Here is a 16,380-nt window from a genome sequence, read left to right on the forward strand (position 1 = left end):
TAGCATGAGATGTGATATCCAACTCCTTCCCATTCCAATCCTGAGACCCATCCTATACTATGAGATGGTATATCTCAATGCTTCTAATACCAATCCTGAGACTGTCCTATAACATGATATGTGATATCCCAATGCTTCTAATAACAAACCTGAGACCCTTCCTATAACATGAGATGTGATATCCAAGTCCTTCCCAATCCAATCCTGAGACCCTTCCGATAGCATGAGATATGATATCTCAATGCTTCTAATACCAAACTACAGACCCGTCCTATAACTTGAGATGTGATATCCAAATCCTTCCCCTTCCAAACCTGAGACCCTTCCTTTAGCATGAGATGTGATATCCAACTCCTTCCCATTCCAATCCTGAGACCCTTCCTATAGCATGAGATGTGATATCCCAATGCTTATACCAAACCTGAGACCCTTTGATAGCATGAGATGTGATATCTCAATGCTTCTAATATCAAACCTGAGACCCTCCGTATAGCATGAGATGTGATATCCAACTCCTTCCCATTCCAATCCTGAGACCCATCCTATACTTTGAGATGGTATATCTCAATGCTTCTAATACCAATCCTGAGACTGTCCTATAACATGAGATGTGATATCCCAATGCTTCTAATAACAAACCTGAGACCCTTCCTATAACATGAGATGTGATATCCAAGTCCTTCCCATTCCAATCTTGAGACTTTCCTATAACATGAGATTTGATATCCAACTCCTTCCCATTCCAATCCTGAGACCCTTCTTATAGCATGAGATGTGATATCCAACTCCTTCCATTCCAATCCTGAGACCCTTCCTATAGCATGGATGTGATATCCAACTCCTTTCCATTCCAATCCTGAGACCCGTCCTATACCATGAGATGTGATATCTCAATGCTTCTAATACCAATCCTGAGACTGTCCTATAACATGAGATGTGATATCTCAGTGCTTCTAATAACAAACCTGAGACCCTTCCTATAACATGAGATGTGACATCCAAATCCTTCCCATTCCAATCCTGAGACCCTTGCTATAGCATGAGATGTGATATCCAACTCTTTCCCATTTCAATCCTGAGACCCGTCCTATACCATGAGATATGATATCTCAATGTTTCTAATGCCAAACCTGAGACTGTCCTATAACATGAGATGTGATATCTCAATGCTTCTAATAACAAACCTGAGACCCTTCCTATAACATGAGATGTGATATCCAAATCCTTCCCATTCCAATCCTGAGACACTTCCTATAACATGAGATGTGATATTCAACTTCTTCCCAATCCAATCCTGAGACCCTTCCGATAGCATGAGATATGATATCTAAATGCTTCTAATACCAAACCACCGACCCGTCCTATGAATTGAGATGTGATATCCAAATCCTTCCCCTTCCAAACCTGAGACCCTTCCTTTAGCATGAGATGTGATATCCAAATCCTTCCCATTCCAATCCTGAGACCCTTCCTATAACATGACATGTAATATCCAACTCCTTCCCAATCCAATCCTGAGACCCTTCCGATAGCATGAGATATGATATCTCAATGCTTCTAATAACAAACCTGAGACCCTTCCTATAACATGAAATGTGATATCCAAATCCTTCCCATTCCAATCCTGAGACCCTTCCTATAACATGAGATGTGATATCCAACTCCTTCCCAATACAATCCTGAGACCCTTCCGATAGCATGAGATATGATATCTCAATGCTTCTAATACCAAACCATTGACCCGTCCTATACATTGAGATGTGATATCCAAATCCTTCCCCTTCCAAACCTGAGACCCTTCCTTTAGCATGAGATGTGATATCCAACTCCTTCCCATTCCAATCCTGAGACCCTTCCTATAGCATGAGATGTGATATCCTAATGCTTCTACCAAACCTGAGACCCTTCCTATAGCATGAGATGTGATATCCAAATCATTCCAATTCCAATCCTGAGACCCTTCCTATAGCATGAGATGTGATATCTCAATGCTATTAATACCAAACCTGAGATCCTTCCTATAACATGAGATGGGATATCCAACTCCTTCCCAATCCAATCCTGCGACCCTTCCGATAGCATGAGATGTGATATCTCAATGCTTCTACCAAACCTGAGACCCTTCCTATAGCATGAGATGTGATATCCAACTCCTTCCCATTCCAATCCCGAGACCCGTCCTATACTATGAGATGTTATATCTCAATGCTTCTAATACCGAACCTGAGACTGTCCTATAACATGAGATGTGATATCTCAATGCTTCTAATAACAAACCTAAGAGCCTTCCTATAACATGAGATGTGATTTCCAACTCCTTCCCAATCCAATCCTGAGACCCTTCCGATAGCATGAGATATGATATCTCAATGCTTCTAATACCAAACTACAGACCCGTCCTATAACTTGAGATGTGATATCCAAATCCTTCCCCTTCCAAACCTGAGACCCTTCCTTTAGCATGAGATGTGATATCCAACTCCTTCCCATTCCAATCCTGAGACCCTTCCTATAGCATGAGATGTGATATCCCAATGCTTATACCAAACCTAAGACCCTTCCTATAGCATGAGATGTGATATCTCAATGCTATTAATACCAAACCTGAGATCCTTCCTATAACATGAGATGTGATATCCATATCCTTCCCAATCCAATCCTGAGACCCTTTGATAGCATGAGATGTGATATACAAATGCTTCTAATATCAAACCTGAGACCCTCCCTATAGCATGAGATGTGATATCCAACTCCTTCCCATTCCAATCCTGAGACCCGTCCTATACTATGAGATGGTATATCTCAATGCTTCTAATACCAATCCTGAGACTGTCCTATAACATGAGATGTGATATCCCAATGCTTCTAATAACAAACCTGAGACCCTTCCTATAACATGAGATGTGATATCCAAGTCCTGCCCATTCCAATCTTGAGACTTTCCTATAATATGAGATGTGATATCCAACTCCTTCCCATTCCAATCCTGAGACCCTTCTTATAACATGAGATGTGATATCTCAATGCTTCTAATAACAAACCTGAGACCCTTCCTATAACATGAGATGTGATATCCCAATCCTTCCCATTCCAATCCTGAGACACTTCCTATAACATGAGATGTGATATCCAACTCCTTCCCAATCCAATTCTGAGACCCTTCCGATAGCATGAGATATGATATCTCAATGCTTCTAATACCAAACCACAGACCCGTCCTATAAATTGAGATGTGATATCCAAATCCTTCCCCTTCCAAACCTGAGACCCTTCCTTTAGCATGAGATGTGATATCCAACTCCTTCCCATTCCAATCCTGAGACCCGTCCTATACCATGAGATATGATATCTCAATTCTTCTAATACCAAACCTGAGACTGTCCTATAACATGAGATGTGATATCTCAATGCTTCTAATAACAAACCTGAGAGCCTTCCTATAACATGAGATGTGATATCCAACTCCTTCCCAATCCAATCCTGAGACCCTTCCGATAGAATGAGATATGATATCTCAATGCTTCTAATACCAAACCACAGACCCGTCCTATAACTTGAGATGTGATATCCAAATCCTTCCCCTTCCAAACAGGAGACCCTTCCTTTAGCATGAGATGTGATATCCAACTCCTTCCCATTCCAATCCTGAGACCCTTCCTATAGCATGAGATGTGATATCCCAATGCTTATACCAAACCTGAGACCCTTCCTATAGCATGAGATGTGATATCCAACTCCTTCCCATTCCAATCCTGAGACCCTTCCTATAGCATGAGATGTGATATCTCAATGCTATTAATACCAAACCTGAGATCCTTCCTATAACATGAGATGTGATATCCAACTCCTTCCCAATCCAATCCTGAGACCCTTCCGATAGCATGAGATGTGATATCTCAATGCTTCTAATATCAAACCGGAGACCCTCCCTATAGCATGAGATGTGATATCCAACTCCTTCCCATTCCAATCCTGAGACCCGTCCTATACTATGAGATGTTATATCTCAATGCTTCTAATACCAAACCTGAGACTGTCCTATAACATGAGATGTGATATCTCAATGCTTCTAATAACAAACCTGAGAGCCTTCCTATAACATGAGATGTGATATCCAACTCCTTCCCAATCCAATCCTGAGACCCTTCCGATAGCATGAGATATGATATCTCAATGCTTCTAATACAAAACCACAGACCCGTCCTATAACTTGAGATGTGATATCCAAATCCTTCTCCTTCCAAACCTGAGACCCTTCCTTTAGCATGAGATGTGATATACAACTCCCTCCCATTCCAATCCTGAGACCCTTCCTATAGCATGAGATGTGATATCCCAATGCTTCTACCAAACCTGAGACCCTTCCTATAGCATGAGATGTGATATCCAACTCTTCCCATCCAATCCTGAGACCCTTCCTATAACATGAGATGTGATATCCAACTCCTTGCCAATCCAATCCTGAGACCCTTCCGATAGCATGAGATGTGATATCTCAATGCTTCTAATACCAAACCTGAGACCCTCCCTATAGCGTGAGATGTGATATCAAAGTCCTTCCCATTCCAATCCTGATACCCTTCCTATAACATGAGATGTGATATCCAACTCTTCCCATCCAATCCTGAGACCCTTTCTATAACATGAGATGCGATATCCAACTCCTTCCCAATCCAATCCTGATACCCTTCCTATAACATGAGATGTGATATCCAACTCCTTCCAATTCCAACCTGTGACCCTTCCTATAGCATGAGATGTGATATCTCAATGCTTCTAATATCAAACTTGAGACCCTCCCTATAGCATGAGATGTGATATCCAAATCCTTCCCATTCCAATCCTGAGACCCTTCCTATAACATGACATGTGATATCCAACTCCTTCCCAATCCAATCCTGAGACCCTTCCGATAGCATGAGATATGATATCTCAATGCTTCTAATAACAAACCTGAGACCCTTCCTATAACATGAGATGTGATATCCAAATCCTTACCATTCCAATCCTGATACTCTTCCTATAACATGAGATGTGATATCCAACTCCTTCCCAATCCAATCCTGAGACCCTTCCGATAGCATGAGATATGATATCTCAATGCTTCTAATACCAAACCATTGACCCGTCCTATACATTGAGATGTGATATCCAAATCCTTCCCCTTCCAAACCTGAGACCCTTCCTTTAGCATGAGATGTGATATCCAACTCCTTCCCATTCCAATCCTGAGACCCTTCCTATAGCATGAGATGTGATATCCTAATGCTTCTACCAAACCTGAGACCCTTAATATAGCATGAGATGTGATATCCAAATCATTCCAATTCCAATCCTGAGACCCTTCCTATAGCATGAGATGTGATATCTCAATGCTATTAATACCAAACCTGAGATCCTTCCTATAACATGAGATGTGATATCCAACTCCTTCCCAATCCAATCCTGAGACCCTTCCGATAGCATGAGATGTGATATCTCAATGCTTCTACCAAACCTGAGACCCTTCCTATAGCATGAGATGTGATATCCAACTCCTTCCCATTCCAATCCCGAGACCCGTCCTATACTATGAGATGTTATATCTCAATGCTTCTAATACGAACCTGAGACTGTCCTATAACATGAGATGTGATATCTCAATGCTTCTAATAACAAACCTGAGAGCCTTCCTATAACATGAGATGTGATTTCCAACTCCTTCCCAATCCAATCCTGAGACCCTACCTTTAGCATGAGATGTGATATCCAACTCATTCCCATTCCAATCCTGAGACCCTTCCTATAGCATGAGATGTGATATCCCAATGCTTATACCAAACCTGAGACCCTTCCTATAGCATGAGATGTGATATCTCAATGCTATTAATACCAAACCTGAGATCCTTCCTATAACATGAGATGTGATATCCAAATCCTTCCCAATCCAATCCTGAGACCCTTTGATAGCATGAGATATGATATCTCAATGCTTCTAATACCAAACTACAGACCCGTCCTATAACTTGAGATGTGATATCCAAATCCTTCCCCTTCCAAACCTGAGACCCTACCTTTAGCATGAGATGTGATATCCAACTCATTCCCATTCCAATCCTGAGACCCTTCCTATAGCATGAGATGTGATATCCCAATGCTTATACCAAACCTGAGACCCTTCCTATAGCATGAGATGTGATATCTCAATGCTATTAATACCAAACCTGAGATCCTTCCTATAACATGAGATGTGATATCCAAATCCTTCCCAATCCAATCCTGAGACCCTTTGATAGCATGAGATGTGATATACAAATGCTTCTAATATCAAACCTGAGACCCTCCCTATAGCATGAGATGTGATATCCAACTCCTTCCCATTCCAATCCTGAGACCCGTCCTATACTATGAGATGGTATATCTCAATGCTTCTAATACCAATCCTGAGACCCTTCCTATAGCATGAGATGTGATATCTCAATGCTATTAATACCAAACCTGAGATCCTTCCTATAACATGAGATGTGATATCCAACTCCTTCCCAATCCAATCCTGAGACCCTTCCGATAGCATGAGATGTGATATCTCAATGCTTCTAATATCAAACCGGAGACCCTCCCTATAGCATGAGATGTGATATCCAACTCCTTCCCATTCCAATCCTGAGACCCGTCCGATACTATGAGATGTTATATCTCAATGCTTCTAATACCAAACCTGAGACTGTCCTATAACATGAGATGTGATATCTCAATGCTTCTAATAACAAACCTGAGAGCCTTCCTATAACATGAGATGTGATATCCAACTCCTTCCCAATCCAATCCTGAGACCCTTCCGATAGCATGAGATATGATATCTCAATGCTTCTAATACAAAACCACAGACCCGTCCTATAACTTGAGATGTGATATCCAAATCCTTCTCCTTCCAAACCTGAGACCCTTCCTTTAGCATGAGATGTGATATACAACTCCCTCCCATTCCAATCCTGAGACCCTTCCTATAGCATGAGATGTGATATCCCAATGCTTCTACCAAACCTGAGACCCTTCCTATAGCATGAGATGTGATATCCAACTCTTCCCATCCAATCCTGAGACCCTTCCTATAACATGAGATGTGATATCCAACTCCTTCCCAATCCAATCCTGAGACCCTTCCGATAGCATGAGATGTGATATCTCAATGCTTCTAATACCAAACCTGAGACCCTCCCTATAGCGTGAGATGTGATATCAAAGTCCTTCCCATTCCAATCCTGATACCCTTCCTATAACATGAGATGTGATATCCAACTCTTCCCATCCAATCCTGAGACCCTTTCTATAACATGAGGTGCGATATCCAACTCCTTCCCAATCCAATCCTGATACCCTTCCTATAACATGAGATGTGATATCCAACTCCTTCCAATTCCAACCTGTGACCCTTCCTATAGCATGAGATGTGATATCTCAATGCTTCTAATATCAAACTTGAGACCCTCCCTATAGCATGAGATGTGATATCCAAATCCTTCCCATTCCAATCCTGAGACCCTTCCTATAACATGACATGTGATATCCAACTCCTTCCCAATCCAATCCTGAGACCCTTCCGATAGCATGAGATATGATATCTCAATGCTTCTAATAACAAACCTGAGACCCTTCCTATAACATGAGATGTGATATCCAAATCCTTACCATTCCAATCCTGATACTCTTCCTATAACATGAGATGTGATATCCAACTCCTTCCCAATCCAATCCTGAGACCCTTCCGATAGCATGAGATATGATATCTCAATGCTTCTAATACCAAACCATTGACCCGTCCTATACATTGAGATGTGATATCCAAATCCTTCCCCTTCCAAACCTGAGACCCTTCCTTTAGCATGAGATGTGATATCCAACTCCTTCCCATTCCAATCCTGAGACCCTTCCTATAGCATGAGATGTGATATCCTAATGCTTCTACCAAACCTGAGACCCTTAATATAGCATGAGATGTGATATCCAAATCATTCCAATTCCAATCCTGAGACCCTTCCTATAGCATGAGATGTGATATCTCAATGCTATTAATACCAAACCTGAGATCCTTCCTATAACATGAGATGTGATATCCAACTCCTTCCCAATCCAATCCTGAGACCCTTCCGATAGCATGAGATGTGATATCTCAATGCTTCTACCAAACCTGAGACCCTTCCTATAGCATGAGATGTGATATCCAACTCCTTCCCATTCCAATCCCGAGACCCGTCCTATACTATGAGATGTTATATCTCAATGCTTCTAATACGAACCTGAGACTGTCCTATAACATGAGATGTGATATCTCAATGCTTCTAATAACAAACCTGAGAGCCTTCCAATAACATGAGATGTGATTTCCAACTCCTTCCCAATCCAATCCTGAGACCCTTCCGATAGCATGAGATATGATATCTCAATGCTTCTAATACCAAACTACAGACCCGTCCTATAACTTGAGATGTGATATCCAAATTCTTCCCCTTCCAAACCTGAGACCCTACCTTTAGCATGAGATGTGATATCCAACTCATTCCCATTCCAATCCTGAGACCCTTCCTATAGCATGAGATGTGATATCCCAATGCTTATACCAAACCTGAGACCCTTCCTATAGCATGAGATGTGATATCTCAATGCTATTAATACCAAACCTGAGATCCTTCCTATAACATGAGATGTGATATCCAAATCCTTCCCATTCCAATCCTGAGACCCTTTGATAGCATGAGATGTGATATACAAATGCTTCTAATATCAAACCTGAGACCCTCCCTATAGCATGAGATGTGATATCCAACTCCTTCCCATTCCAATCCTGAGACCCGTCCTATACTATTAGATGGTATATCTCAATGCTTCTAATACCAATCCTGAGACTGTCCTATAACATGAGATGTGATATCCCAATGCTTCTAATAACAAACCTGAGACCCTTCCTAAAGGATGAGATCTGATATCTCAGTTCTTCTAATACCAAACCTGATTCCCTTCCTATAACATGAGATGTGATATCCAACTCCTTCCCATTCCAATCCTGAGACCCTTCTTATACCATGAGATGTGATATCCAACTCCTTCCCATTCCAATCCTGAGACCCTTCCTATAGCATGGATGTGATATCCAACTCCTTTCCATTCCAATCCTGAGACCCGTCCTATACCATGAGATGTGATATCTCAATGCTTATAATACCAAACCTGAGACTGTCCATAACATGAGATGTGATATCTCAGTGCTTCTAATAACAAACCTGAGACCCTTCCTATAACATGAGATGTGATATCCAAATCCTTCCCATTCCAATCCTGAGACCCGTCCTATACCATGAGCTGTGATATCTCAATGCTTCTAATACCAAACCTGAGACTGTCCTATAACATGAGATGTGATATCTCAATGCTTCTAATAACAAACCTGAGACCCTTCCTATAACATGAGATGTGATATCCAAATCCTTCCCATTCCAATCCTGAGACCCTTGCTATAGCATGAGATGTGATATCCAACTCTTTCCCATTTCAATCCTGAGACCCGTCCTATACCATGAGATATGATATCTCAATGCTTCTAATACCAAACCTGAGACTGTCCTATAACATGAGATGTGATATCTCAATGCTTCTAATAACAAACCTGAGACCCTTCCTATAACATGAGATGTGATATCCAAATCCTTCCCATTCCAATCCAGAGACACTTCCTATAACATGAGATGTGATATCCAGCTCCTTCCCAATCCAATCCTGAGACCCTTCCGATAGCATGAGATATGATATCTCAATGCTTCTAATACCAAACCACAGACCCGTCCTATAAATTGAGATGTGATATCCAAATCCTTCCCCTTCCAAACCTGAGACCCTTCCTTTAGCATGAGATGTGATATCCAACTCCTTCCCATTCCAATCCTGAGACCCGTCCTATACCATGAGATATGATATCTCAATTCTTCTAATACCAAACCTGAGACTGTCCTATAACATGAGATGTGATATCTCAATGCTTCTAATAACAAACCTGAGAGCCTTCCTATAACATGAGATGTGATATCCAACTCCTTCCCAATCCAATCCTGAGACCCTTTCGATAGCATGAGATATGATATCTCAATGCTTCTAATACCAAACCACAGACCCGTCCTATAACTTGAGATGAGATATCCAAATCCTTCCCCTTCCAAACCTGAGACCCTTCCTTTACCATGAGATGTGATATACAACATCTTCCCGTTCCAATCCTGAGACCCTTCCTATAGCATGAGATGTGATATCCCAATGCTTATACCAAACCTGAGACCCTTCCTATAGCATGAGATGTGATATCCAACTCCTTCCCATTCCAATCCTGAGACCCTTCCTATAGCATGAGATGTGATATCTCAATGCTATTAATACCAAACCTGAGATCCTTCCTATAACATGAGATGTGATATCCAACTCCTTCCCAATCCAATCCTGAGACCCTTCCGATAGCATGAGATGTGATATCTCAATGCTTCTAATATCAAACCTGAGACCCTCCCTATAGCATGAGATGTGATATCCAACTCCTTCCCATTCCAATCCTGAGACCTGTCCTATACTATGAGATGTTATATCTCAATGCTTCTAATACCAAACCTGAGACTGTCCTATAACATGAGATGTGATATCTCAATGCTTCTAATAACAAACCTGAGAGCCTTCCTATAACATGAGATGTGATATCCAACTCCTTCCAAATCCAATCCTGAGACCCTTCCGATAGCATGAGATATGATATCTCAATGCTTCTAATACAAAACCACAGACCCGTCCTATAACTTGAGATGTGATCTCCAAATCCTTCTCCTTCCAAACCTGAGACCCTTCCTTTAGCATGAGATGTGATATACAACTCCTTCCCATTCCAATCCTGAGGCCCTTCCTATAGCATGAGATGTGATATCCCAATGCTTCTACCAAACCTGAGACCCTTCCTATAGCATGAGATGTGATATCCAACTCTTCCCATCCAATCCTGAGACCCTTCCTATAACATGAGATGTGATATCCAACTCCTTCCCAATCCAATCCTGAGACCCTTCCTATAGCATGAGATGTGATATCTCAATGCTTCTAATACCAAACCTGAGACCCTCCCTATAGCGTGAGATGTGATATCAAAGTCCTTCCCATTCCAATCCTGATACCCTTCCTATAACATGAGATGTGATATCCAACTCTTCCCATCCAATCCTGAGACCCTTCCTATAACATGAGATGTGATATCCAACTCCTTCCCAATTCAATCCTGATACCCTTCCTATAACATGAGATGTGATATCCAACTCCTTCCAATTCCAACCTGTGACCCTTCCTATAGCATGAGATGTGATATCTCAATGCTTTTAATATCAAACTTGAGACCCTCCCTATAGCATGAGATGTGATATCCAAATCCTTCCCATTCCAATCCTGAGACCCTTCCTATAACATGACATGTAATATCCAACTCCTTCCCAATCCAATCCTGAGACCCTTCCGATAGCATGAGATATGATATCTCAATGCTTCTAATACCAAACCATTGACCCGTCCTATACATTGAGATGTGATATCCAAATCCTTCCCCTTCCAAACCTGAGACCCTTCCTTTAGCATGAGATGTGATATCCAACTCCTTCCCATTCCAATCCTGAGACCCTTCCTATAGCATGAGATGTGATATCCTAATGCTTCTACCAAACCTGAGACCCTTCCTATAGCATGAGATGTGATATCCAAATCATTCCAATTCCAATCCTGAGACCCTTCCTATAGCATGAGATGTGATATCTCAATGCTATTAATACCAAACCTGAGATCCTTCCTATAACATGAGATGGGATATCCAACTCCTTCCCAATCCAATCCTGAGACCCTTCCGATAGCATGAGATGTGATATCTCAATGCTTCTACCAAACCTGAGACCCTTCCTATAGCATGAGATGTGATATCCAACTCCTTCCCATTCCAATCCCGAGACCCGTCCTATACTATGAGATGTTATATCTCAATGCTTCTAATACCGAACCTGAGACTGTCCTATAACATGAGATGTGATATCTCAATGCTTCTAATAACAAACCTGAGAGCCTTCCTATAACATGAGATGTGATTTCCAACTCCTTCCCAATCCAATCCTGAGACCCTTCCGATAGCATGAGATATGATATCTCAATGCTTCTAATACCAAACTACAGACCCGTCCTATAACTTGAGATGTGATATCCAAATCCTTCCCCTTCCAAACCTGAGACCCTTCCTTTAGCATGAGATGTGATATCCAACTCCTTCCCGTTCCAATCCTGAGACCCTTCCTATAGCATGAGATGTGATATCCCAATGCTTATACCAAACCTGAGACCCTTCCTATAGCATGAGATGTGATATCTCAATGCTATTAATACCAAACCTGAGATCCTTCCTATAACATGAGATGTGATTTCCATATCCTTCCCAATCCAATCCTGAGACCCTTTGATAGCATGAGATGTGATATACAAATGCTTCTAATATCAAACCTGAGACCCTCCCTATAGCATGAGATGTGATATCCAACTCCTTCCCATTCCAATCCTGAGACCCGTCCTATACTATGAGATGGTATATCTCAATGCTTCTAATACCAATCCTGAGACTGTCCTATAACATGAGATGTGATATCCCAATGTTTCTAATAACAAACCTGAGACCCTTCCTATAACATGAGATGTGATATCCAAGTCCTGCCCATTCCAATCTTGAGACTTTCCTATAACATGAGATGTGATATCCAACTCCTTCCCATTCCAATCCTGAGACCCTTCTTATAACATGAGATGTGATATCTCAATGCTTCTAATAACAAACCTGAGACCCTTCCTATAACATGAGATGTGATATCCCAATCCTTCCCATTCCAATCCTGAGACACTTCCTATAACATGAGATGTGATATCCAACTCCTTCCCAATCCAATTCTGAGACCCTTCCGATAGCATGAGATATGATATCTCAATGCTTCTAATACCAAACCACAGACCCGTCCTATAAATTGAGATGTGATCTCCAAATCCTTCCCCTTCCAAACCTGAGATCCTTCCTTTAGCATGAGATGTGATATCCAACTCCTTCCCATTCCAATCCTGAGACCCGTCCTATACCATGAGATATGATATCTCAATTCTTCTAATACCAAACCTGAGACTGTCCTATAACATGAGATGTGATATCTCAATGCTTCTAATAACAAACCTGAGAGCCTTCCTATAACATGAGATGTGATATCCAACTCCTTCCCAATCCAATCCTGAGACCCTTCCGATAGAATGAGATATGATATCTCAATGCTTCTAATACCAAACCACAGACCCGTCCTATAACTTGAGATGTGATATCCAAATCCTTCCCCTTCCAAACAGGAGACCCTTCCTTTAGCATGAGATGTGATATCCAACTCCTTCCCATTCCAATCCTGAGACCCTTCCTATAGCATGAGATGTGATATCCCAATGCTTATACCAAACCTGAGACCCTTCCTATAGCATGAGATGTGATATCCAACTCCTTCCCATTCCAATCCTGAGACCCTTCCTATAGCATGAGATGTGATATCTCAATGCTATTAATACCAAACCTGAGATCCTTCCTATAACATGAGATGTGATATCCAACTCCTTCCCAATCCAATCCTGAGACCCTTCCGATAGCATGAGATGTGATATCTCAATGCTTCTAATATCAAACCGGAGACCCTCCCTATAGCATGAGATGTGATATCCAACTCCTTCCCATTCCAATCCTGAGACCCGTCCTATACTATGAGATGTTATATCTCAATGCTTCTAATACCAAACCTGAGACTGTCCTATAACATGAGATGTGATATCTCAATGCTTCTAATAACAAACCTGAGAGCCTTCCTATAACATGAGATGTGATATCCAACTCCTTCCCAATCCAATCCTGAGACCCTTCCGATAGCATGAGATATGATATCTCAATGCTTCTAATACAAAACCACAGACCCGTCCTATAACTTGAGATGTGATATCCAAATCCTTCTCCTTCCAAACCTGAGACCCTTCCTTTAGCATGAGATGTGATATCCAACTCCTTCCCGTTCCAATCCTGAGACCCTTCCTATAGCATGAGATGTGATATCCCAATGCTTATACCAAACCTGAGACCCTTCCTATAGCATGAGATGTGATATCTCAATGCTATTAATACCAAACCTGAGATCCTTCCTATAACATGAGATGTGATTTCCATATCCTTCCCAATCCAATCCTGAGACCCTTTGATAGCATGAGATGTGATATACAAATGCTTCTAATATCAAACCTGAGACCCTCCCTATAGCATGAGATGTGATATCCAACTCCTTCCCATTCCAATCCTGAGACCCGTCCTATACTATGAGATGGTATATCTCAATGCTTCTAATACCAATCCTGAGACTGTCCTATAACATGAGATGTGATATCCCAATGTTTCTAATAACAAACCTGAGACCCTTCCTATAACATGAGATGTGATATCCAAGTCCTGCCCATTCCAATCTTGAGACTTTCCTATAACATGAGATGTGATATCCAACTCCTTCCCATTCCAATCCTGAGACCCTTCTTATAACATGAGATGTGATATCTCAATGCTTCTAATAACAAACCTGAGACCCTTCCTATAACATGAGATGTGATATCCCAATCCTTCCCATTCCAATCCTGAGACACTTCCTATAACATGAGATGTGATATCCAACTCCTTCCCAATCCAATTCTGAGACCCTTCCGATAGCATGAGATATGATATCTCAATGCTTCTAATACCAAACCACAGACCCGTCCTATAAATTGAGATGTGATCTCCAAATCCTTCCCCTTCCAAACCTGAGACCCTTCCTTTAGCATGAGATGTGATATCCAACTCCTTCCCATTCCAATCCTGAGACCCGTCCTATACCATGAGATATGATATCTCAATTCTTCTAATACCAAACCTGAGACTGTCCTATAACATGAGATGTGATATCTCAATGCTTCTATTAACAAACCTGAGAGCCTTCCTATAACATGAGATGTGATATCCAACTCCTTCCCAATCCAATCCTGAGACCCTTCCGATAGAATGAGATATGATATCTCAATGCTTCTAATACCAAACCACAGACCCGTCCTATAACTTGAGATGTGATATCCAAATCCTTCCCCTTCCAAACAGGAGACCCTTCCTTTAGCATGAGATGTGATATCCAACTCCTTCCCATTCCAATCCTGAGACCCTTCCTATAGCATGAGATGTGATATCCCAATGCTTATACCAAACCTGAGACCCTTCCTATAGCATGAGATGTGATATCCAACTCCTTCCCATTCCAATCCTGAGACCCTTCCTATAGCATGAGATGTGATATCTCAATGCTATTAATACCAAACCTGAGATCCTTCCTATAACATGAGATGTGATATCCAACTCCTTCCCAATCCAATCCTGAGACCCTTCCGATAGCATGAGATGTGATATCTCAATGCTTCTAATATCAAACCGGAGACCCTCCCTATAGCATGAGATGTGATATCCAACTCCTTCCCATTCCAATCCTGAGACCCGTCCTATACTATGAGATGTTATATCTCAATGCTTCTAATACCAAACCTGAGACTGTCCTATAACATGAGATGTGATATCTCAATGCTTCTAATAACAAACCTGAGAGCCTTCCTATAACATGAGATGTGATATCCAACTCCTTCCCAATCCAATCCTGAGACCCTTCCGATAGCATGAGATATGATATCTCAATGCTTCTAATACAAAACCACAGACCCGTCCTATAACTTGAGATGTGATATCCAAATCCTTCTCCTTCCAAACCTGAGACCCTTCCTTTAGCATGAGATGTGATATACAACTCCCTCCCATTCCAATCCTGAGACCCTTCCTATAGCATGAGATGTGATATCCCAATGCTTCTACCAAACCTGAGACCCTTCCTATAGCATGAGATGTGATATCCAACTCTTCCCATCCAATCCTGAGACCCTTCCTATAACATGAGATGTGATATCCAACTCCTTCCCAATCCAATCCTGAGACCCTTCCGATAGCATGAGATGTGATATCTCAATGCTTCTAATACCAAACCTGAGACCCTCCCTATAGCGTGAGATGTGATATCAAAGTCCTTCCCATTCCAATCCTGATACCCTTCCTATAACATGAGATGTGATATCCAACTCTTCCCATCCAATCCTGAGACCCTTTCTATAACATGAGATGCGATATCCAACTCCTTCCCAATCCAATCCTGATACCCTTCCTATAACATGAGATGTGATATCCAACTCCTTCCAATTCCAACCTGTGACCCTTCCTATAGCATGAGA

Source organism: Ambystoma mexicanum, chromosome 14 (genome assembly GCF_040938575.1).
Source record: "Ambystoma mexicanum isolate Mex_15411 chromosome 14, UKY_AmexF1_1, whole genome shotgun sequence".
In the NCBI taxonomy this organism is placed as follows: domain Eukaryota; kingdom Metazoa; phylum Chordata; class Amphibia; order Caudata; family Ambystomatidae; genus Ambystoma; species Ambystoma mexicanum.